The following is a 15198-nucleotide window of genomic DNA, read 5'->3' as shown; positions in this document are numbered from 1 at the left end:
AATTTATAACCTAAGGGGTGATGCACCAGAAAAGTATCCCTGATATCTAATACATAAGCAACACCATGAAATAGCAATAACAAAACTCCCTTGCACAACTCAATAATCAGAACCCTTGCAAAAAGCTAATAAGAGGGCTAAAATAACAGTTTCGAAAAGGAGAATAGATTACTCACAATCCAAAAAAAACTGCTTTGTAACACAACTTTCAACCTGCAAAAACTGAAACCATCCTGTAGAAGGCATCAACATGACACACAAATACAGAAAAAGGAGAAGGCATAAGCTGAAATCAATGCCCAAAAGTGCTACAGATCTGTATATATCTCTGAATAATGGGTTACAAAATGATCCCTGCTCCTGTCAAGAAGTCTGAAAAACTTACAAAACAAGCCAAGCAGAGAAAAAGAAGAACCTCTACAAAATGAGCCTTCAACTCATACTTATCCCCCTTCCAACCAACTGCATTTTGAAAGCCATAAATGCTGGGTCGGATTAAGCCCCAAAGGCCAAAATTCGGTCTTTGAAAAGACTCCAAAAGGTGTACAAAATCCCCCAAAAGGCATAGCCTGAAATATCTTCACAACTGCCCCTCATAAATGCAGTCCTAACCCTCAAAATATCTCAAAAAATCCTCAAAATCAATGCTTCAACAAGTATGCCTTCCAATTTCTATCATAATGGCCACCCACTCTGAAAATATCTACATAATATGAATGTCAATCCACCTTTTGCATTTTGTCCCAACTCTGTTATTTAAAAAAAAAACATCTACCAATTAAATATAAAATAAAAATAGACATTTATTTTCCATATATTTTAATATCTATTTGAAAAAACATAATAACTTAATAACAATAAATACTAATTACATTGATGTTATAAAAATGATTATGAAATCACTTAATAGCATTAACATTTAGTTTTTATTGTTACTAAATTTATTAATAATAAATATGAACTATATTAATATTATTCAATTGATTATAAAATCAATTTAATAATATTAAGATAGTAATATATTTATTATTAATATTAATGATTTATCAAATAGAAATTAAAACATATTTAAAATAATAAATATTTTTATTTTATATTAACTAATAAATAGATGGTTTTTATTTATTTATTTATTTTTTTACTTACATCAATCATTAATAAAAATGATTTATGAATATCATTTTATATTAATGTTGAATAACATAAAGTGGAAACATTTACAAATTAAAGACCAAAACATAAGTCTCTCCACTATATATGTTAGGTATATGGACTTGGCAAATTATAAAATTGAAAAGCAAAGTCTCTTCTCATTCATGTGAATGAAGAAAGGGAAGGAATATTAGGGATTTCATTTTTTCCATTTCATTTGCTCTTGCAAGAGCTCTAGCCAGCTGGAGAAAATGAGGGTTTGGAGGCTTGGAAAAGATAATCTTTGTGCTTTTCATGGCTCTATTTCTCAAATCTGCCGGTCATTTTTGATAGCTGTGCATTTTTCTAAGGTAAATGGCAGATTTCTGGGCACGTTTTTTGGTTTTATCTCACATTTGCTGGTCGTTTTTGATAGCTGGGCATTTTTCCCTCTTCTCCTTGGCTCAAATGTAGGTTATTCTTTGATCTACGGCTGCCATGAGAGGCCATGCAAGGGTTTTGTTTGATGTTTTTTGAAGCCGCTTCATATACTTTCTGGGCTTCAAACAGCAGGTATTTAATCTTTGCATTTTTTGGGTACTTGCTGTGCACGTTTTTGCTGATATAGCAGACATTTCTGGCTTCAAAAAATGAGGAAATCTGGGCATGTTTTCTCTGCATTTTCATAGCAGACTTTCTGCTCTTTCTCTTTTATATTTATGGCACCATTTTGAATGGAGAGTTTGGAATGGAGACTATGAACTTTACAAGGTACCATGGTGGACTTTTTGGGTTTAAAATAACAGATCCATCTCTGTGATTTGCTTGCACACTTCTGCTGCTACTTTGAGATTTACTTGATATGAGACCCTTGTTGCATTTGCTGAGGGTTTCTTGGCTATGAGATTATCTGCTCATTCTTTATAAATATTAGGGCTATATATTTCTTACAGCCGCCATGAATATACAAGGTATTCTGATGTATCTTTAGTTCAATCTTGAACTCTTCTATCTACTCCTCTTATTTGATCTGTAAGTCATGAGCTTGAAAAGAAATACTGCTCATTTTCTGGAATGCTCCTCTTTATGCTGTAGCTGTTCATTTTAGAAGGCTAAGCATATTCACTTGCCTGTGCCATGTTCAAAATCGTGACTGTATTTTCCTTGAAGGCTGACATGATAAGGATTATTGCATGCTTGATCCTATTGGGTACATGCTTCAACTTATTCATACCAGATTTGATGAGAGTTTTTACTGTATATGAATTTCCTTTTTATAAAGATGCTACCAAAATACTCCTGTAGATAGTGGTTGGCTTGCTAAAAGTTGCCAAGTCTGAATATGTTCATTGAAGCTTTCATCATTTTGCTTTCGTCCTTGTTCGCCCATGGAATACAACACAAATTTTGAAAACTTATCATAACCTTGTAGGATTCCTTTACTGGTTGGAAACTAGATGTTGTTACACAGATTTTCCTCCTTTTTTACTGTTAATCAATGGTGTCTTTTAACAGAGCAAGATACCTTACTGTTTTGCATCCTCTGTTGCTGATCTGGGTTAATCATGAAATGTCAAAGCATTGCGAAAACACTTGGGTGTCTGTTTAAGTAATTTGTAGAAAACTGAGGCTTCCAACAGCAGGTTTAACTGAGCATGAAATTTAATTACACAGTTTAATGCATTTGCTGCATGTATATCTCCATACACTACAGTACTCAAGGTCGTAATTGACCAATATATGCAGGCAATATAACAAATTGAAAAGCTTTGTCGTTCAAATTCCGGAAGTATAAAACAGATCCATGTGTTATCCCGGTCCGGATACTAATCTGCTAGTATGTAAAATAACATCCCACACATTGTACATCTGATCCAGAAGTAGCTAAAGCTTATGTTTTTTTTTTTTTTTATTGCCTCCATGTTATAGATGTTGAAGGATCTCTTTTTATACATTTCATTTGACTATTTTCTATCTTTGCATGCTGAAATGATGTTCTCCTGACTATTAAGATATTCTGATTTTATGTGACGTCTAAGCTATCTTTCATGAGGTTCAAGCACGGGCTCGTGACACTCATGGATTATCTCTTCGGGATGTGCATTTGAACATTTAGAATACTATTTTTTGAGATCAATATGCTTGTGCTTGTTTACAATGAAAGGTTTCATTGTTACTTAAATTTTGCACACTTGTAAAATTTTTGTATAAGGTGCATTGATGTGAACTGAAGTTGACTGCCCAGTGTGGAGAATGTCACAACAACTGACTGAGTGAAAGTAGATTTAGTTCCATCCCTGGAACATAGTACACATTGAGAAATATGAGATTCCTCCTAACAGACTGAATTTAAATGTTGCCTTTGCTGACAACCATGTACTCTTCTCCGCCACCAAAAATAATAGAGTTTGAATAAGGCTGATAGTCAGTAAACCAATCTCTGTGGTGAGTGAAATGATGAGAGGCATTGAATCAATGTACTAGGCAGATGATTTCACATGATCTATAGGTCTTTTAGCTATGAAGGTGTAAAAGGCAAATTTTGCCTGCTTAGTGTGCTCTGCACTGTTCGCTTTGGGTTGTAAACCTGATTGCTTAGACTGTGCAGCTAAGTGCTTTCGACATTCAACCTTCATGTGTCCAAACTTGAGGCAGTAGTTGCATTGAATGTTCTTCTTTCGGGAACCATCTGATGCTAGAGCACAAGACTTCTACTGAGACGGTTGTTGAAACTTGCCTTTATCCTTTTGAAAGGATTTCACAGCAAAGGCTTTCTCTGTGGAGGTGGAGGTCGAGCTGCTACCGAATTGTTGTTTCCACCTATCTTGCTGAAGCAACAGTGTGCAGAGATTAGGGAACTTCAAATCAACACTAGTAGACGTGATGTTGAGAGTCTCGATAAAATGCTCATAGGATTGGTAAATCCAAAGAGTGATAACCACAATATCATCTTCCTCCATCTTGCGACCGATGGAAAGTAACTAATCATGAATTTCTTGAATCCTATTTAGGTGTGCCTAGAGTGAGGTTCGCTTATCCATGACAATAGAAAATAGAGTGTTCTTCAGAAAGAAAGCTTTGCTTTTGTCAGAAGTCTCATGAAGAGCTTTGAGATGTGTTCAAATCTTGGTAGCTGTCTTGCTGAATGGAATCTAAGAAAGTTGATCATCAACCACGGATAATTTGAGAAGCATCATCACCTCCTAATTATTTAGATCCTGTGTATCCTAATTAGGACCTGGAGAAGTCGAATGTTGCATAACACCTAGTACAAGTTGATCAGTGTTCTAATATTCAAAAATTGCGATGATCCGTTACTTCCAAGTGCCATAATTTCAACCATTGAATTTCGAGTTGTGCTCGAGCAGAATGTTTGTCAGAGATGCCATGGCACATTTTTCAATGAAAAACATGAAAATTTGTGAAGGCACATTCTTCGAAGCAAAAAATGGAAGACACAAAAAATTCGAAGAGTGAGCCAGAAGAGAGCTCGAAAAACCCAAAATAAATATGTTATCATTTTCTAGATCCACTGACTCAAAAATTGAGGTACCTAGAAAAATGGATGACAACCTAGTTGAGCTCTCGAAAAACCCACCAAGAATCTAAAATCAAAATATTTTTTTCTAGCTCAGAAATTAGGATTTCAAAAAAAGCCCTAGTCAGCAGTAATGGAGGCAAAAAATGATTGGTTTCCTACCAAGATGTCATAGATTATGAAGAAATAGACACCAAAAAATGGTGTTTCAGGCACTTTTCTAAAAAAAAGGACAGAAAAATGTGGCTGTTAAAATGCAAGAGTTTGCTTCAGATCACAACCATGGAAAAATGGTAGTCTTTGCTCTGTATAGGTGTGATTTGTTCTTCAAAGACAAAACCAGACAAACCCTAGTTCGAAGAAAATATTCCAAACAAATAATTTCAAAAATAGCTTCTGATAATTTCAGAAAGGAAATTATTATTTTCGAAAAAATTAAAAAACCCTTGCTTTGATACCATATTACGAACTAATTGGTAAAATATTTGCTTAATATTAACAGAGACCGAGAGGTCTATATATAGAAAAGAATAAAGCAATGTTTCCATAGGAACCAATGATAAAGAATAGAAATATTCTATTCTAACAGATAAAGCTAAAAAAGCGAAAGCTAATTAGATATTTACAATAGATTACCTTTAATTAATAATAGGCAATTATCTATTATTGTAATAGAAATTCCTCCAAGAATAGTACTTTCAGCACTACAAAGGTCACTGGGGTGATATGCAGAAGATGTTTTGGTTCGAAGGGTTTTTTAGAAGCATTTGAAGGAATCCCCATTTGCAGATGAGACTTTAACAAGCACAATTTTGTGAATGTGTGGGTTGCAAAGTAGGCCGAATGCAGTGATTCTCACCAAGTGTAACATCTCAGACAATACAGTGAGCCCAATCTCCACCAAGCACTTAACCCTCTGTGCTAGAATGGGAGCACTAGAATAACATATGAACGATCCCAGACATTTCAAAGTACTGTTTGATAAAATGTACATGGTCTATTTGAAGTAATCTCCCAGGAAAATATATGTATTATCAAAAATAGAAAATGCCAACTATTCATCAGACCGTCCCAAAGAGATGTCCACAACTACATAATCACCTTCGAGCCATAAAGGGAAGACACTCTAACAGTTTGTGTAGACAGTCAAACAATGCATGCAAAATATGGAGTCGTAGAGAAAGGTAGCTGGAATGCCACAATGAATGTCATCTCACAGATTACAAAAATTGGTGGATAGAGGTTGATGCATTATTGAAGAGGCTTTGAAAATTGTAAAATGCATGCCATGGGCTTCTATTAGCTGCCATCCTACAAAATTTCCAACATCTTTTTGGCATGTGCCCAATTAGACAAGGATAAACAAGAACACTTGCTATCAGTGGGAGCATACAAGAGATCTTTGAGATAATTTAGCAGTTGGTTCAAGGTAACAGTGCTTCTAAAATATTCAAAGAAATGTGTCTTGTCTAATGTGATTGCAAACGCCATCTCAAAGAATGAACTGAAATAATTAGCCCGTAAAATGCTTGGTTATATCAGTTTTAGAATATATTTCAAACACATGCTTGTAGCTGCCACATATTCATATTCTTAAATGGTAATCAGAGATAATATGGGAGCTTTAGAATATGTTATAGATGTTGACCTCAAGGCCTGTCATAATCAAAGTATGACTCAAATACATGTTGGCAAAGGAATAAAATGAAATGATTGCACATCAAATAATAACGTTGGAGCACGGACAAACCATATAAACTATGCTCTAAAATGCCTCAAAGAAGTGCTATATCAGGAAATGTGATGATTGAAGATTCACAAAAATGAATTTGGTGAAAAGGCTTTAGATGTCTTTCAAACAAATGCAAATTCCAAGTAGAAAGAGAACCTCTTTGATTGGACCTGACTGTGAGTTATGACAGCAGTCAAAACTCCATAATCTTGGTGCATGACCTCCTAGAGCTCAAATCCATCTATCAAGCTTGTATCCCATCAAGTGCAGTAGTTATAGGAGGCATTTATAATAAGGCAACCCTCTCTGAAGGTTGATCCCATGTTTCACAGGTTAGCTAAGCCTATGCTCAGCTTGGATGCAATCCTTCATGACAACAATGTGGGCATGCTTTCTTGGACTGTTTAAACTACATTTGTTTCAAGCAACTCAAGCTCATATCTATTGGTTTCAAGCGGACAATGTGTTGGTATGTGCAAAGAATAGATGTGTTTTCATGCTTTAGATGAAATTTCTATGAATTCATAGATTATTTAAATGCTTCAACATATCATGAGAATACTGCTCATATATTTAATCACTCAAAAATAGTCTAGTAAACTATGAGGGCCCTTTTGCATTTTTAAATTCTTAAATGCTAAACTAAATCTCTTTTATCTATCATCTTTGATCAAATCTGGATTTTAATCAAAATACTTTATACTTGAACACCTTATCCTAAGTTCCTATTTAATTAAAAGAATCATGTCCCCTTCTAATTAAATAAAAGTCCCCAAACCCCCTCTTATCCTAAGTGTGCACATGAAAATGATTATTCCTATTTAAAAAATAAAAAGAAAGACATTTTTGTCTACAAATGTGAGGGTGCACTTTTCAAGGTGGGTGGAATCTCCTTTATCCTCCACACATCTTTTGCCTCTTAAACACTATCGTTAATCTTGCCTCTTGGAGATTCATGGTTCAACTAAGACTTATTCTCCACCATAAATTTTGCCTCTTAATCTCTATCGTCCAATTTTCTTTATAAGGGGGTTCTCTTCTCACTCTCTAAAAGGTTAGATATCTGATACTTGCACTCTAATGTTATGTTGTTATTTTGTTTACTCATACTCTTGAGTACATTGGCACTCACTTTTCTTTACTTGCATTGTAGCTTACTTTTGTTCTTAGCTTAGATTTCCTTTATACATTAGCTTAACTCACTTAGTCTAATTAGGGGTTTTGTAACTCTTTCATGCTTGTTAGCTTAATTTTGCACTTGCATCTATTAGCTTAGATCTTGTATTTCTCTTAGTTTTAGCTTGCATCTTGTTTTGCATATTTGATTTTTGGATATTGGTACTCTTGCCTCTACTCCTTTGAATCTTCTATTCTATGGTGCACCTTGCAAGCGTTGCTTAACTAGATTCTTTTGAGAGTCACCATACCATCTTTGAATCCTTCCACATCATAGATAGGAAGTTGTAGGCCGCCTCTTGGGATGCTCTTTATCATGGGTTCTCTCAAGTATAATGGTCTATAGAAGTGTGACACATTTTGTACACACAATATACACTTGTATTACCATATCAAACAAAACCAGCATTGCATTAAGGTCCGAATTCTATTGCAACAGCAAATAGAAACATGTTCAAAATGCTCAAAACTAACTGTCGTCGGTAGATTTTGCATTCTGTAGCTAACTGGGTTATGCCATCGAAGATTTTGTATTTGGTAGCCGACAGGTAGATTAGGATTGTTGTGTAGTCAATGGACCCCTTCGGAAAGGTTCAGCCGAAAGTATTTATGACCTGTCTGGGATCATTGTAAATCATCTTATGAAGCATAATATAATCTCTTGGCATATGCAAATAATAAAAGGAGTTCTGCTGTTCTTTTTCATTGTTTGTGTGGATTAATCCATTTACCCCATGTGGTAAACATTTGGCGCCATTGCCCTATGAACTTGGAAGTGGGAGGAATGAAGCTTAATGCCAAATCAGCTTAACAAGGATCGAAATAAGATAAAGGGGAAAGATGGCATACGTACTATGCAAGAAAATTTAATTTTGGCACAATAAGTTGAACGCAAAAGGAGGTTCCAGAAGATTGCCGACAGACACAGAAGTGCGAAAGAATTGTTGCAGGAGACTCGACAGTGGGTGGAATTGGTGGAAGAAGCAAGGGAGGAGTTTTTGAATTTGTATTCATCGAGGGAAGAGAGTTCAGATGGAAGAGAATCAACTCGCACGGCTTGGAGTGCTAAAGGAGCAAGAGCATGGAGTGAACTCTTCATCTGGGGTACACTTTTGGAAGGGACAACTTTAAAAAATCCTTCTTCACCAATGTTCGCAGCTGTTGAGACCGCAGGTGTGAGAGAACAGACCACCGATGTGGGAGTGCAGTCCGCTGGTGTGGGAGAGCAGACTACCGGTGTGGGAGAAAAATCTGCTAGTGTGGGAGTGCAAACCACTGGTGTGGGAGCACAGTCTGCTGGTGTCGGAGACTAGACCATCGGTGTGGGAGTATAGACCGCTAGTGTAGGAGTCAACAACGCCAGTGTTGCAGGATTGAACAACGCACGTGCACAAAATCCAGTAGTGATGGTAGGACCAAAGGAAAAGTTGCCAAAATTTGATGGTGATGGTATGGCTGATCCAATCTAACATTGTAAAACATGCAAAACAATTTGGAAGGCAAATGGCATAACTGATACAAATGAATGGGTTCAGCAGTTTTCGATAACCCTATGGGGTGTAGCAATTGATTGATTCGTCAATGTAGATCCTCAGAAGTTAACCACTTGGGACAACCTTAAGGAGGAGTTTACTGCAGAATTTCAACTGTTGCGCGATGACAATGAAATTTTCGTAGAGATATACAATACGAAGGAAGGGAAGAATGAAATTGTCCACGTCTACATCAAGAAATTAAAAGATCTGATAAACAAATGGAAAATAAGCTAGCGGACGGACTGTAGAAATGATGGTTTGTGGAAGGCCTATGCTCGAAGTTGTGCAAAAAGTTGAAAATTGTGCCACCGTTGTAAGACTGAAGGTTATACTAAAGGGTCCTATCCAAAGAACCAATTTTGCGACATCTGTCAGATCATGGGACATTCGACAAAGGAATGCCCCTTCAACATGAAAACTAGAGGATCTCAGCAGGTGTTTCTGACGCAAGAGGCTTCCCCGTTAGGCAGTAGCAAAAATACCAATAATGCTGGTGCCATGTTAGGAGGATACAAGAATAATAGACGTGGGCAAAATAACAATAACAATGCAAACAATAACAATAACAATAACAATACAAGCAGAAGTCGAATCCAGTATGATGCCAACGGATGGCCGATCGTACAATGCCGCGCATGTAATTTGTGGGGGCACTTTGCCTGGGAATGTCCAACGGTAAATACACCCAAACTATTATGCAGATGGTGTAGACTTGGTGACCACGACGATGCCAAGTGTCCAAGATCCAGAGTAAAATTGATCACTATCAGGATGGATGAAGAAGAGGTTTTGGCAATTACGCGGAGGCAAGCAAAAGAGTACCCGGATCCAACGGAAGAAAAGAGAAAATTTGGGGAAGCGCGGGCGGAGATTGAAAAGGCATCGCAGGTGGAAACATCTCAGTTGAAAGACACCACCGACACTTCGGCGAGGAATTCCGCAGAACAAAACATTGTATAACAAATTTTGCAAACGAAGATACCTGTCACGATAAATGATTTGCTTCTCACAATACCCTAGCTCCGATCCGCTCTCAGAAATATCACGCCAATTTCGAGGATACCAGGAGAACAAGGTAGAGGGAAGGAAATTGCTACAGGTGGAGAAGACCAAATGTTGCTAGCCCTCACATCCGGCCGACATCCGGTGGTCGTCGAGATGGCGATCCTCAGACATGTTCTCATGGACACAATAGTCGATGGAGGGTCCAGTGTAAATGTCTTACCCGAGGAGACTTGGAAAAAGATGGGACAGCCGATGTTGTGGCCCCCTACATTTCAATTGCTCACAGGGAACTAGCACGACATTAAACCTCTGGGCATTCTGATGGCACAGCCGGTAACGATTAGCACACAACCATTCCTACTAGACTTTGTCATGATTCTGTTGAAGAGAAAAGGATACGATGCCATTCTTGGCCGTGGATAGCTTATTCAAGCCAGAGTTAGACACGACTAGAAGAGGAACACCTTGTCACTCGAAAGTAAAGGCCGGCGATTTCTCATTGATCTGCACACCCAAGTGGTCGGGGAAGAGGCCCTATCATCAGATTCCAAAGAAGAGGATGATGAACGGAGACAATGTATGGAACCGGATCAGGAGGGAATCTTGCGGTTGGACGGAGCCTCATCAGATGACGATCTAGACTCAGTGAATGGTCTCTTCCATTGGCAGATGGAGGACTACAAACTGTTTCACAGCTGCAATGTACTGTCAATTGAGGAAGGTCTGAGGGGGAATGAATTTCCAAAGGAGTTCACTAAGGTAAAGGAGGGGGATGCATTGTTGGATGTTACACCCGCTCATACATTCAGTGAGGGGGAGACAATTAAGTATAATGAAGCCACACTACAAACAATGAATTTGGGGGATGAGGCAGAGTCGAAGAACATACTAGTCAGAGATAATTGGGATCCAGTACTCAAAGCGGCAGCATTCAAGATATTCTTGGAATACAAAGATGTATTCGCATGGACATACAAGGACCTGAAGGGAGTATTGCCAGAGTTATGTGTGCACCATATCCTGCTAATCAAAGGAGCAGTACCTGTACAGAAGCGACCCTACAGGATGAACAAGAATTACACAGCATGGGTTACGGAGGAAATCAACAGGATGCTGGAGGCCAAAATTATTTTCAATGTACAAACAAGTGAATGGGTGTCACCTATAGTTATCTCATTGAAGAAAGACACCACCCAGATCCGGATATGTGTGGATTTTCGATGCCTTAATGCAATCACGATCAAGGATCCCTTTCTGATTCCATTTACGAACCACATCTTGGAGGTCGCCGATCATGAAATCTACTCCTTTATGGATGGATTTTTTGGATACAATCATATCTCTATAGCGGAGGACAAATTGAAGACCACATTTGTCGTCGAAGATGGGATCTATACATACAATTGGATGCCATTTGGCTTGTGCAATGTGCCATCCACCTTCCAGCGGATTATACTACACATCTTTGACAAGATGTCTATGGGAAACTTCAAAGTATTCCTCAACGATTGGTCTGTATTCAGTGTGGGGGAAAGACACGTGGCAGTACTTAGTAAATGTATGGAGAAATGTTGTAGGGCGTAGTTAGTGTTGAACCCCAAGAAGTGCAGATTCATGGTTCCGCAGGGAAGACTACTCGGACACATCGTCTATAAGGAAGGATTGAAGACCAACCTGAACAAAGTAAGAGTCATCTTGGAAATGCAGCCATCCGCCAATGTAACAGAGGTAAAATCTTTCTTGGGACATAGGTTATTATAGAAGGTTCATTAAAATTTTTGCCAACGTGTCATATCCGCTGGATAGGTTAACTTGCAAGGGAGAATCATTCAGGTGGGAGAAGGAATATGATGAGGCATTTGAAGCACTAAAAGTATGATTGGCTACGACACCCATCTTGGCATATCCGGATTGGGATATTGCACGGTGTACAAGTGACGACTGGGCACATGCCATTCCAATTAATGTTCGGATAGCAGGTAGTGGTACCAACGGAATTCATGATTCTAAGCCTGCGAGTAGTACTGGAAAATAAGCTAAGTGACATGGAAAGCTTAAGGGAATGGCCGCATAACCTGAATAAGTTGGAAGAGAAGCGATTGTTGGTGTAATGGGCCACAGAGGTGACATAGAACAAATGTAAGGTGTGGCATGACAAGCATCTAAAACTCAACAGGTTTCAGCTGGGGTAGTTGGTACTAAAGTATGATGGTCGGAATGAGATTAAGCTAGGAAAATTTAAGGTTAGATGGGTCAGACCACACCAGATTCGGGAGGTCGGCGACAATGGAGCAATTAAATTGTCAACCTTGAATGGGCAAGAAGTGCCTCAGGTAGTCAATGGATCAAAATTAAGGATATACAATGAATGGAAGAGCTCGTCGTTGCAGAATGACAGACCCCGACAGTCTCCCTCATCATCCCAGGTTGGCGAGGTCGGGGAAGAAAATTGAGCAATTGTACTTCAAAAAAAAAAAAAAATTGCAAAAGGCTATCTGCAGACACCCCCCGCGGAATACTGCTCCGCGGGCAGGGATTACTGTGGGCAGGCCCATGGACAGATTCCCACAGGTTACCTAAGCTCGCGGCTATTTGTGCTCCCAGTGGGGTTATCCTTCCGCGAATGCTTCTAGTCCCGCACGTAAGACTTTTTATTGCTTCCGCGGACTTAAAGACAATCTTTGGCCCTGCAGGCATTATATTTCTGCTGTCTTCCTTTGATTTTCCACATGAAGAGCCTTCACTTTCTGCGGAGTTTTCTCCTGTTCTCCCGCATGTTTCCATTTTGAGCGGAGCCCAAGTGAGAAACAAATCTTGCAGAAGCCATGGGCGCTAGATTGTCTGAAACTTTTCCTCCCCTCTGTACTCTCTCGATATCACTTATCTTAATGGATATTTGCATGTTCCCACACGGATGATTTTTGACTGCTGGTAGTGTGTTCTTCATAGATTGACTGGTTCCGCGCGTGTGTTATTGACGAGATGCTGGTATGAGGCTTGTGGAACACAACATATGAAACTAGGATGCTCTAGTGTGAGAAGTTTGCTCATCATTCCCATATATTATCTGGAGCTGGCAAGATTACTTTCCAATCTTATTGTAACGCATTTGGTTTTGAACATTTCAATCTGGGGATTTATGAGGATGCCTTTGCAATTGGAATTGTTACTTCACGGAAGCTTTTGCACAAGTATTTCTATTGCTTGGAGTAGGACTTGCGAAATCTAGGATATTATCTCTCAAGTAGTAAACTAAGGCATTATCTTCTTTTCTCTTTCTGTGGCTTACCATCTTCCCCGTGGACGTCTTTTATTTTTGCGAGTTTCAGCACTTTGTTTGCCATGGGTACTCCTTGCCGCGGGTGGTAATGTGATTTTTTTCCTTCTGTAGTTGGTTATTTAACTCCACTTCATCCTTGGCCTGCATGCAAAAGGGGGAACCATATATTATATAAGGAGAAAGAAGCCATTATTGCATGGAATTAGTAGGCAAACAGAAGCAGTGGAAGAGTTAGCTGAAGCTAAGTATGGAGAAGAATGCAAGGGTTTTGGTATTTGGAATCCAAGTTGTAGGGCCATCCATTTCTAGCAGCAAGAAACAAAAAGTCAAGGAGGAACTCACTCATCTCACCATCCAGTTTGAAGGCCTCAATGGCAGTGAATGCCAGAAGTGGTGGCAGGAAACTACAGACGCCGACCTGGTTAAGCAAATTTTGATACGGGCACAGGTGCATTGGGCCATCCAGCTTCCATTTTTTTCCATCTGATTATTCGAATTAGTTTTGAGGACCATGATAGAAGCCTATAATCGACACAACAAAATGAGCACATTTTTGTATAAAAAGCATCGAATGACAGTTTCTTTTAAGTCTAGGGATTTCACGAGAGTTTTTGGCATTCTTGGTCTTGGAGGTAAGAAGGTGGAAATCAAGAATCACAAGCTCTCTCAAGAATGGAAGGAACACTGGATTCGATTAGTGGGCCGTGATCTTACAACCGACAAGATGGAGTCAGTTATCAAGGGGTCAAAATGCAGAGGACTTCGACAGGATCTCATTCGGGAAGGCCCCTGGAGGTGCATTATGGACATTATCAAGGGCAAGCTAACAGGGGCAACTCGGGCTTCAGATATAGCACTGCCTCAGATAGTATTCATGAATGGCATCATGAACGGCATAGTGTATGATTGGGCTACAGTTCTGGCTGACAGGATGGAGGAGTTCATGATACTCCAGCACCACACATTCTTTATGCCACATCATGCGATTGGCCTATTTCTGGAGGTGACGGTTAATCAGATACCCATGGATGATTTTGAGGCGCCACCTCAGGGGAAGTTGGCACAGGGAGAGCCTCCGATATTTTATTGGAGACATCTGGACATGGGTGGGATAGCAGCAAGACAGAAGAAGGTATTTCGGGGATTGCAGGTGGCTCACAGGGACATTGACAATGGACGAGAGGAGACTTCGGAGAACAACAAGGCGGAGTATGAGGAAGAGAGTACTTCCATGGAGGTTGGCAGCGAACTAGTAGATAGTGAGCTCACATTTTTCACCTTTCCGTAGTTGTCAACTTTGGCGCACTTGTCCGCTCCCATGTCACACATTCCTCCTTTTGGTCTGTGTCATGCACCGGTCGTGATGACCCTGCTAGAGGTAGCAGATGTTCCATGGGTAGTGGTAGAGGCTGTCCCACTAATGACAGCTATTGTTACACCGACGACCACTCCAGGTGTTACTTCTCCATGGCCGTAGCAGATGTTGTTCCAGTTGCACTAGTGGAGCCAGTCTCACAAAGGGTAGAGTTGCTAGCGCCAGAGTCTGAGCCCCATGTTCGCTTGGATGTGATTGATGCAGTCATCACCATTTCATCCTCCTTATTATTAGCCGTTGAGCTAGTACATACAATTCAGTCAGCCCCACCAGCACAGTAGGAGGAGAGTATGGAGCCCGCATAGTCAGAGCAGCCGGAGGTGATGGATAGAGCTAGTGATTTCTTGAGACAACAGTTTCGACTCATCCCTGCCAAGGTTGGTTTGTCCATCTAGTCCCCCAGGCACTTAGGAGTATCAGCTATAG

General features: G+C 39.4%; 1 long non-coding RNA gene across 1 annotated transcript in view; it reads left to right on the top strand.

Annotated features, from left to right (window-relative positions):
• Nucleotides 1–1281: 1281 nt before the first annotated feature.
• Nucleotides 1282–15198, top strand: part of LOC149558333 (uncharacterized) — a 57010-nt gene continuing 43093 nt past the window's right edge. Inside the window, exons 1-2 of the long non-coding RNA XR_016365014.1 lie at nucleotides 1282–1502; nucleotides 1606–1704. This is a non-coding gene — a long non-coding RNA (uncharacterized LOC149558333). The remainder of the gene's footprint in view (nucleotides 1503–1605; nucleotides 1705–15198) is intronic.

This window comes from Cupressus sempervirens, chromosome 5 (assembly GCF_028749045.1).
Source record: "Cupressus sempervirens isolate cs-2001-9-10 chromosome 5, ASM2874904v1, whole genome shotgun sequence".
NCBI lineage: Eukaryota > Viridiplantae > Streptophyta > Pinopsida > Cupressales > Cupressaceae > Cupressus > Cupressus sempervirens.
Note: the sequence above shows the minus strand (reverse complement) of the source record. Positions and strands in the feature narration are given on the sequence as shown.